This window comes from Argopecten irradians, chromosome 3 (genome assembly GCF_041381155.1).
Source record: "Argopecten irradians isolate NY chromosome 3, Ai_NY, whole genome shotgun sequence".
Classification (NCBI taxonomy): Eukaryota; Metazoa; Mollusca; class Bivalvia; order Pectinida; family Pectinidae; genus Argopecten; species Argopecten irradians.
In genome coordinates, this window is record NC_091136.1 from 28689809 (window position 1) to 28700123 (window position 10315).

The following is a 10315-nucleotide window of genomic DNA, read 5'->3' on the forward strand; positions in this document are numbered from 1 at the left end:
TGGGCTATATAGCTATTACACATCTTGTCATCTGACATCCAAATAGTGATTAAAATCATACAGCATTGTATTTGTATACATATGTAGTGGATATTCATATTGCTGACACATGTACATCCCTAACTGTCATAATCTTTGTAATCCTCCTATGAATTTCTGTACATAAGTTGATAAAAATCCATTAGAAATAACGGTAGATCTAATACAATATATTTGAAAAATAAAATCTGGATTATACAATATAACTTGTCAATATTGTTCTCGTCTAATCTGGATCTGTGGATTTCTGTGTAAGTGTATGGTATTTTGCTTCTTGTAATTCAAACCTGTATAATCCGGAAACCTAGTTATATCAGACAAATAACCTAACCCTGTGACATCCAGCTACTCTGTAGTTGACCAGCTTTTTTTCAATGTTCCTGATGATGTAATAGCTAAAGCTCTTTCATTTTCTTGATCTTTGATTCTCTTAAAATTAAGAATTTCCTTGGAAAGTCCTTCTTCAACACTGCACTCTCTTAAGAAATCTTTGAAGTCTAAGAATTGGATCCTTGTTTCAATGAATTAAACTGCACAAGAAAGAGAATACCTCATATTTGGAAAATATGCTATAACACTAGTATGTAACTTAACCTTGACCTGGCAAAAACTAAAAACAAGTAAACAACATGAAAATAATACACTCCTGCTTATTAATGTCTATATCTACTGAATCAACTAAATCATTCATTTACAAGCAATGACTTTATACATGTATTTCAAATGTAGATTAATCAATACATCAGGATCAGTGTTCTTCCTTTGAAAATGTTGGTATTATAACAAGGTCATGTATAATGCAGGTCATGAATCAGCACAACCTGAATGTAGCACGCATTATATTGTAGCACACATAGATATATCAATATGTATCATCAATCAAATTAATATGGACTCAAAAGTTAGCATGAGTGACCTTGGTTGCAAAATTACAGAAAAAAAGCATTCTCCAAAATAATATTTAATTATCATCTCATATCAAAAGTGCAGTTTGGGTGATTTTAACTACTTTTAAATAAGATGGCGGCTGCAATGTAACTAAAAATAGTTTTAAACTCTCATTCATTAAAACTTTCATTCAACAAAGTATTTCTTCTCATTACCAAAACCCTCCTTTATTTTGCTTTCAGAATAGCAAAGGATATAGGTCTCTACTAACTGATCTAGATCACTGCAACTGATCGAGTGCAAGCTTAAAACTGGTGGTTTTTCTTTGGGTACTCAGGTGCTTCCAGCCTTCCCTTTTTCTCCAAACTTTAATCTGTCCTTAAATGACCCTGGCTGTTAAAAGGATGTAAAATGAAATCAAACCAAAAGCAATCAATACACTTGATATATTGATATGAGTTTCTGTAGAAGTAGCAGGCAAAAACAGCTAATTCAATATGCTTGCATTACAAGACAATACACGTAAAGCTATTTTATGTCTGTTTGTTCTAATCTTGTATTCATATTGATCTGCCAAAACCTGAAGTTCCCTTTGTAGAATCTTTGCAACTGACTTCTGGGAGAGCGTCTTTTCAAAAAGATTATGACCGATTATAACAAGATTTATTTGTTCGTAGAGTGTGTTTTTGTCCCAGAGGATAGCAAAAAGTCCAATATATGCGTTCTAGTAATCAATGCTGATAATACAAAGAGAATTCAAAGGAACAAAAAACCTTTTCTCTGACGTCGTAGCTGCTTTTCACTTTTAAAGACTTTCTCAAACATCTGCAAAACACTAGAACATCTTTGCTAAATGATAAATGGCAAGATGAGTAGAATCAACGTATTATGTTTAGCCTAAAAACTGGTTGTTCTATCAATTAATGTATTGTTCAATGTAGAATTAGTAATTTTGGAATATTTTAGCCAAATCAACCATTCCTAATAATATTAATTTCAATAAGCAATATGGTGATGCTAAATTAATCAGTATCAATAGGTGAATTTTAGGATTCACAAAGTTCAAATCAAAATTTTGGTTTGAAGCTATGGTCATCTATATAGATGTATACATACCAAAACAATGTACCAGGTTTCAGCATTGGAAAAAATTATATATATTATTTTGATCCTGAATTTAGAATCCTGGCTGAGGTTGATGGCTAGTGCTAGAATTTATATGCGAGACAATACATTTCCTGTATAACCACTTTGTAAGTTAAACAATAAAAATTCAATATTGATACAAAACATTAGGTATAATCATGAACAAAATGTCAAAACAATACATAGAATAAAGTTACTATTCATTCTTTCTCAATCCTTACATCATCTCTTTGCATTCGATCATCCCAATATCCATACGGTATCGTACATGTACATACACACAACTGAAACTTCTACATAACTGTATGTAAAATATAACAGTTTTTATGAGTTACAGTTGCACAGGAATAGTCTGGCCACTCAACATGTGCAAAATATTCATAGACATAACACATAGAGGAAAGTTAATTACAGTGGCTGCATGTATCAATAGCACCTAGTGACACCTTTGTTACCATGCCTGCTACCTTTGGTAATTCTTTTACCATGTATCATAACATAACCTTATCCATAATGAATCAATATACAGACATTAGTCACAACCTGCAGCAAGAGTTTACTAAAATACATTTTACAGAGGGTAAGTCATCATACAAAATTTATATTAAAAAAAAAAGAAGAAGAAAAACAACGGACTGCAGGAAATTAGATTGTAAAGACATCCTATGATGTCAATACAATGAAAATGCATGATTATGATATCATAAGCAATAAAAACAATGATGTTACCAGCTTTTACGGAACAAGTATGTATACCGGTATGTACTATAGGTGAAAACCTGATCCATTATTCACAGGGTCAAGAAAGACTTGTAATTATATCTTGTATATGAAATGTAGACAAGTGCCAATCTTTTACGACCAAATTATCCCATACCTTACAGTTATATATAGATCAGAACAGATCTGCTTTTTCCCCTGTCCTAATTACTAAATTAGCTATTACAGCAGATTGTGATGAAGATAAATATAATGGTAATTATATAGACACAAAATATAGAGAGATTCAACCTACCGGTATATCAAATTTCTAATATCATAGTATACCCTAGCCTTTGTTTTCTCTGGCCCTTGCACCAAATTTAGTCATTTAGACACTCTAAAAGATAAATGTCTTGTCATGATCAGCTAACACAGAAAATTTATCTTTAGAAATGTCCCAGTCTGCAGGGTTTCAGAACCAGAGGATACTAGAATCTGGTAATACTAAATATACCCATAATTCAACATGAAAACAAATGTTTCAATTTGTAATAAAAGAGTACAAAAATCTGACAGAAAAATGTATAATACTATCAAATATAAAACATACCATGATGCATGAAACCGAATCTGTACCTTCTGCTACTGGCATTGTAGCATAGCTAGCTATAGTCAGACAGTACTGTACAAGGTTTATCGACACAGCCTGTCATGTCCCTCCAGAGGGCTTTGCTGTATCCAAGTGGCATTATACATGGAGTTGAGCACTCGAGGTTTATGATGGACAGTATGTAATTTATATAGAATAGATTTAATCAAACTGAAGATTATGTTGTGTATTTGATACAAAAATACTACTAGAATAACAGTACAAAAGAGCTTTTTTTTTTTAATTGATTTGACCAAAGATAAAATTTTATCAATTTTTTTTCGGATACATATATACTGTATACTTTGTACACAATGTATTATAATTTACATGAACATATTAGTCCAGGGAATAATAACATGTATAGAATTATGAAATTAAATACTTTAAGAATTTGTTTTTCTTACGGTTACAATACAGAAATCAAACTTGTGTTGATATTTACCAGGCTTGGTTTTAATTCAATTTTCATTGAAAACTTATTGAAAACCTAGCGTTATCTAATAAAATGCAGAAGAGAAAACTTTTCCATAAAATTCTCTGCATAACATGCATATGCATTAACCTAATGAGAAAAGAGTATCCAGTATAATGCAAAAGCAAACAAGAGATATCCCTGAGAAATCTTGACATTTACTGTACCATTCAAAATATATATACAATTCTATATCCAGCCAAATGGCATTTTCTCTGCTTTTCTCTTCTTTTGTTTCTTTCTTCAGCATTAGATAACACAAAATCAAATCCTGTCAGTCATTTTGACATTGAATTTGATGCTATTTATGTCATAAAGGGACCATAATTGCAAGAAACAATGCTTATGGTATACTTTCAGTTCAGCACCCATTATAACATCAACCCTAAACAGGCAGGACATACAGTATGGATATCATTTAGACTAGCTGACATGGGTGTAATAGTCTAGTGCACTTTTTCATACTATGAAGTCTACGTTAGTTTTGAAAGGAAAGAAATAGCCTACACTATATGCATTAAATTGAAGGTCTATTTATGAAAAGACCAACAACATCACTAAGTATAAACATTTGTATATCCTTTGTAAATAATCTAGATATATTCTAACGTCACACTTACTTGAACAGTTCTATTGTGTGTGTATAAATAGCCAGACCTGGTGTTGATCAACGTCAATTATTAAAATATTTACTTGTAGAACATACTTGTACTGTAGCTCCTTTAGTATATAAAAGAAATTCACCTTTAAGCTTATAATACTACCACAATCAAGGTAGTATTGTATCTGACCATGTGTACAAGCTCTATAGGCCTACAGGCCTATCATTATAGTAAAATACAGCACTGCTTGACTTAAAGCCTTACTAAAAATGTACACAATATTGTAATTATGAATCATTATAAGATTTACATTTTACACTAAATTTGCAACCAAAACATCACATTGAGAACAAATTTTCTACACACATTGCTAAATAATAATTAACAATCGTTGATTACACATTCCTTACCTGAAAGACCCTAAAGGTCTTTACACAGAATCATCTAACAAGGTTAAAAATCCACAATAAACAGAACGATGGAGTACCAGAAATCGATGAGCATCATATTGATAACATAAAGATGGTTCCTATACTTCAATTATCACCCTGTGATATGTGTATATATACTTATACATATTCAGGAGAGATGTTGCCTGGTGAAATCCTATACTCCCTCACTTTCACTGGCAACCATAGCCATTTTTTAGCAGACGAATTTTACACACTGTCCATCGAAAACACACTTTATCGTGGACTAAAAACAGTCCATGTACATGCAGAAGAATTATAAATGCATACCCTTTGTAGAACTGTCATTATTTCACTCAATATCACGGCTCACTGTAACTGTTACGTATTCCATACATTATCCATGAACGGTAGCCCTCTGCCTACTACTGTGCCAGATCGTTTCACACCAAGTCGTCAATTACGCTAAATATGGCATTGTGGGTACATCAGCAGACAGCGCTTTTCACCAGAATCAGGGGGAGACAATCTGTTGCAGCAGCCGCAACCTGTCTATGGACTAGGCGAATGTGTACGGTACGATAGTATACGCGGGACTACTGAATGTAACTACTAGTGTGTGTCGCTGACGAGGTTAATCGCTCCTACACACGTATATTGAAATGAACGAATGACTTGACAGAGTTATTTTCACTTTTTCCGGAACAATACATGTATGTCATTGTACATGTACGTCAATGTAATATTGTTAAAATGAATGTGCGATGCACTAACAGGTAAACTTACACGTAGCTTAATCAGACGATTAACATGGGTTAAATTTCATTATCTTATAATGTAATCATGGTCATTCACAATGATTTTACTTGATAGTATTGAAATAACGATAATATATAATAATTAATGTTTATTTTTTTATTGAGAGGGGGTTGTTTTACACCTGCACACAATTTTCACAGAATGGTGAAAGTGACTGATGTTGCTTTTACTTTTAGATATCTTTATACAAATGTACTAAGCTAATTATGGCCAATGACGTCGACGTAAATTGTATTTTTAAAACTAAAAATAAAATGTTCTAAAGACTGAAAAAAAATCCTGACTCATGACCAAGATTACAGAGGGGTCATTGGCTAACTTGAATGTTTCTGCTTTGTGATTTAAATAATTCACTTCGTATGCTTAAACAATAAACTATAAAACTAACCCTAAAAGATAAGTATCTAGGATACCTGATTTGATGACGCATGAACATAAACTTGGCCGCGATGAGGCTATTGTTATTTCACGAGAATACCTAGTTTCATATTTCTGGATTTAAATAAAAGCGTTAATTTACGTCGACGAAATAAAATCACACTAAATTTGGCCATTTGACTTTGCATTTTATTGGATTTTCGACTTTGAAGGTCTACGATTAAAACGAAGGTAAAGCAAGTCTGTATTTTTATATACAATTTTACCATATATGTATAGAGGCGTTTTAGTAGTGAAATTTTATGGCCAGGAAGAAAGTCAAAACACAACAGTGTATTGAGTTACATAAAACTGCCGAGGGCCACATATTAATTAACCCAGTTGACTTCGTAGATACTTTATAAATTGGTCGTTTAAATAATTGATAATCGCAGTAGACAGAGTCGTTTCATGTATAAATCATAACTTTCTGGAATCTCAGACTCCTGACAACAAAGATAACTATATCCTATGGTTTAGGGTGTTAAAATAGCTTCTTGTTACTTATGACAGAGTTTGACGTCAGGAAACAAAATACGATAATCAGAGGGCAAAGGTCAAAGCAGACTCCAGGCTATGGCTAACGAAAAGTACATTTCAACCATATCAACATACAAAAAGTTAAGCTCAGCAGAATGACGTAATTTAGCATTATTTTTTTGTCAGAAGAAAAAAACATCGATAATTTGAATAAATTTGATTTGTGTTGATTTGGTATGGAGTGTCACATCTTAATATAATCTCCAGTTTGAAAAGGATCAGCCCATGACGGATGTGTTATAATTTCTTGGAAAGCCCGATTAATTAACTCAAAATGTCCTGTGAGTATACAAAGTTAATAGTCACTTAAAGGTAAATAATGACACCGAGAAAGAATTGCATCACAAATTCTTTGTGGAAATATTTATTGTCATGTTTATTTCAACAAAACACATGACAATTGAACGCCTCAACAAGTCTAGAGGTGTTTTTTTTTAACTCATTTATTGTTTATAGTGTCAACAGCACCCAAGGAAAAAAGTAGAGTCGCATTTCCATGTCAATCGTAACTACAAAATAGTGCAATAAAAACTAGCATAAAAAATCGAAAAGTTTAATGATGATGTTTTAGTAAATTATCCGATGTTTGGAAGTATCTTGACGTATGTGTTCTAATTTAAAAAGGGATTTTTTTTAATTAAAGATCACACGGTCAAATTGATATTAATTAGGAATTCAGCCAATTTTGCTACATGTGTATGTATATGTGTAACTAAGGCATGCAAAGGATACCTTGAAATGTACCCCCATTGATGATTGCAAGGTATAAGAAGATCTGTCTACTCATACCAAAGACATACGAGATCTATAAACCTCGACTGTGTAGGCAAAATGATCTGTCAATATAAAAGAGGCAAAAGGCAAAAGAGGACATGTCAACATGGAACCAAGGTAAAAAAGGCCCTATCGTCACGGAACCACGGCAAAAGAGAAAATGTCTACAAGGAACCAAGGCAAAAAAAGGTCCTGTCGTCACCGAACAACGACAAAAGAGAAAATGTCTACAAGGAACCAATGCAAAAGAGGCACTGTCGTCACGGAAACACGGCAAAAGAGGACATGTCAGCATCTACCCATGGCACACGAGGATCTACCAAAATGTATGTAAACACACCGTCTAATTTGTCAACATATATCGAAGACAGGCTTGGACCTGATAATATGTACCATTGAAGAACAGGATTTGTCAACAGCTGTACCTGAGAACTTGTCAACACCTACACGTGTTACTTGAGGATGTATCACCATGTATCATTAGTGTCTATGGATCTGTGAAACATGTTACCAAGGTTCGGACTAAAGGTCATATGACCAATACTCATTACGACAAAAAGGACCTGTAAGTTTGGTAATGTACTGATATCATAATCATATACGATATAGATTGACGGTTGTGTCTATTTTCAAGGTTAAAGTTACATTTTAACTTGATTCAAATGGATCCATGGTAGAAATATCTTACAAACGAGAGTAATCTAATTCTATGTTAGTGACGGTATGTAACGACGATTTTCGGGGGCATTCAAACACATTAACCTTCGGATCATCGGTTTTAATAATAAATGTGATTTACAAACGTTATGTCCATAAAAAGGTGGCAGACCGTGCTATCATAGATACATTCACAAATATATGGATATGCAGCAGCGGTTTTAAAGAGTTACCTGGTGTATATCTATCTAGTATATCTGATGCGAAGATGATGGATGGGTGAATGGAAGGGTGGATGGAAGGATGTTTCCACCAGAAGGATGGATGGGGTAATGGATGGGTGGGCAGCTGGTCATGGGTGGATGGATGATGCATGAATGCATGGATGGACGAATATAAATAAATATGAATGAATGGATAAACGGATGCAATCATTGAACGACTGGGTGGATAGGTGAATACGGAAGGTGGATGCAGGTGGATTGATAAATTGATACAGATGCAATTAGGGGGATAAGCGGATATGTTGAAATGAAATGGATGGAATAAATATGGATGGAAATTGGAAGGGTGTGGGCGGACGGATTAAATGTACTACACTATTTATTTCAATTGATTTTTCTATTGACTTTTGACTGTATATAATAAATAATCGTTTATATACGTATAAGACATATTAAGAGTTGAACCCAAAGATCAATACAGCATATCAGCGCCACTGAGAGCGAAACATGGAGTACTGAGATTTGACCTCGAACGGATGGAAAATCGATTAGACAGACAGATAAATAGGAAGCTGTATGTGTCCAAGAGCCTATCGTCTTCTATCATTAATCCAAAAATTAAGTGAGGCGAAGAAAAGCACCGTCTTGATTGTATCCGAGAAAGATGATCTGTATGATCCCGTACCGCCGCGATCTTGGGATCTTGGATGATCTTGAGATATATATCAATTGTCTTCTTCCACAGGAAAACATACATAAAAGCTTGAAGGAAGGAAGGTAAGCGGCATGTGTTCTCGTCAACATTTCGTAACGCAATAATGAACAAAATGTGCTTTTTTTTGTCCGAACTTATTATTTAAAGTCACAAACCGTATTAAGTGTGCAAATACAATGCATGGTTTCGACTTTGAATAATAAAACTGGGATCTTACGTGTCTTTGTTACTTATGGGATTTACATCTCATCATATAGTCCTGCATACGGACATCGTAGAGACTGGGTCTTCGTTGACAGTTTTTATAAATTCCATCATACTGCAAACAAAATCACGTCGTTAACCAACGACGTTGCATATTGTGCATATTGCTTAACTAACATTTATTTAACACTTACTGAATGAAAAAAGCTAACTTCATGCTTATAATACTGATATATATTCTTTAGTTTAAATATGATAGTTAAACAAGATGTTATTTTACACGAGTTCTTATATATCGTTTTAAGGCTATAACGTATGTATTGTGCCATTGAAGTGTAACTCGAGTCGATACTTAGCAAACAAATAGTACTCGGAAACTGGCACTCCACTACCGTCAAGTATTCATCAGAAAAATTACTTCCTAAAAACTTAACAAATCAGATTGTCTGGAGTCGCAACCTCGAAGTAAGAAATTGTCCCCACAAGAAACGGGTACTGTCAAATTTCGTGTTTTATTGTGTTTAACAAATGGTTCGGTGTTGACATCTCGTTTCCCGTACGTGATAAACTGGTATTTGTAAAGTTACTTAGATACGGGCTTTCACACCTAACGTATGATGGTGGAATTTAACGTGTCTGAAACTGTCACCATATCACTCCGGATATTATTGGTTTGCCAGAACTCTTTTGTCTATCTATGCTCTCGCTTATCATTGTGTTTGATGCATTCCGCTTTGTTTTATTTGTGTTGCTGTACATGAAAGACATTAATGACATGATTTTTATCAGCATTCTTCCAATGACAAACATTTGAGACTGTAATGAAATTTATCTCTATAACTGCATACAATGTATCGTTTAAATAAACATTAATAATCTAAGGATGTATCATTTCTACTTTCTGTCAGTGTAATTTCAAACAAAGCATAATACCATTTGCCTTACACGTGACTGTTTAAGGTCAGATAAATGTTTATTTTTTTTTATTTATTTTTTTATTCAATATGTATTCTCAAATACGATACATTGAACTGATACCAAAACACAATTATTA

At 33.5% G+C, this 10315-nt stretch overlaps 1 protein-coding gene across 4 annotated transcripts in view; it reads right to left on the reverse strand.

The window, feature by feature from the left end:
• The window catches only part of LOC138318115 (sodium/calcium exchanger 2-like), a 69889-nt gene extending 64373 nt beyond the window's left edge, over positions 1 to 5516 (reverse strand). For 2 of the 4 annotated variants that reach the window (XM_069260227.1, XM_069260224.1), the window contains exon 1: positions 5242 to 5515. The gene's annotated coding sequence lies outside the window, so the exon portion shown is untranslated. Of the gene's footprint in view, positions 1 to 4911; positions 5205 to 5241 lie in introns of those variants that run through there. The other 2 variants (XM_069260226.1, XM_069260225.1) reach the window with 2 other exon arrangements.
• Between the last annotated feature and the right edge of the window lie 4799 nt (positions 5517 to 10315).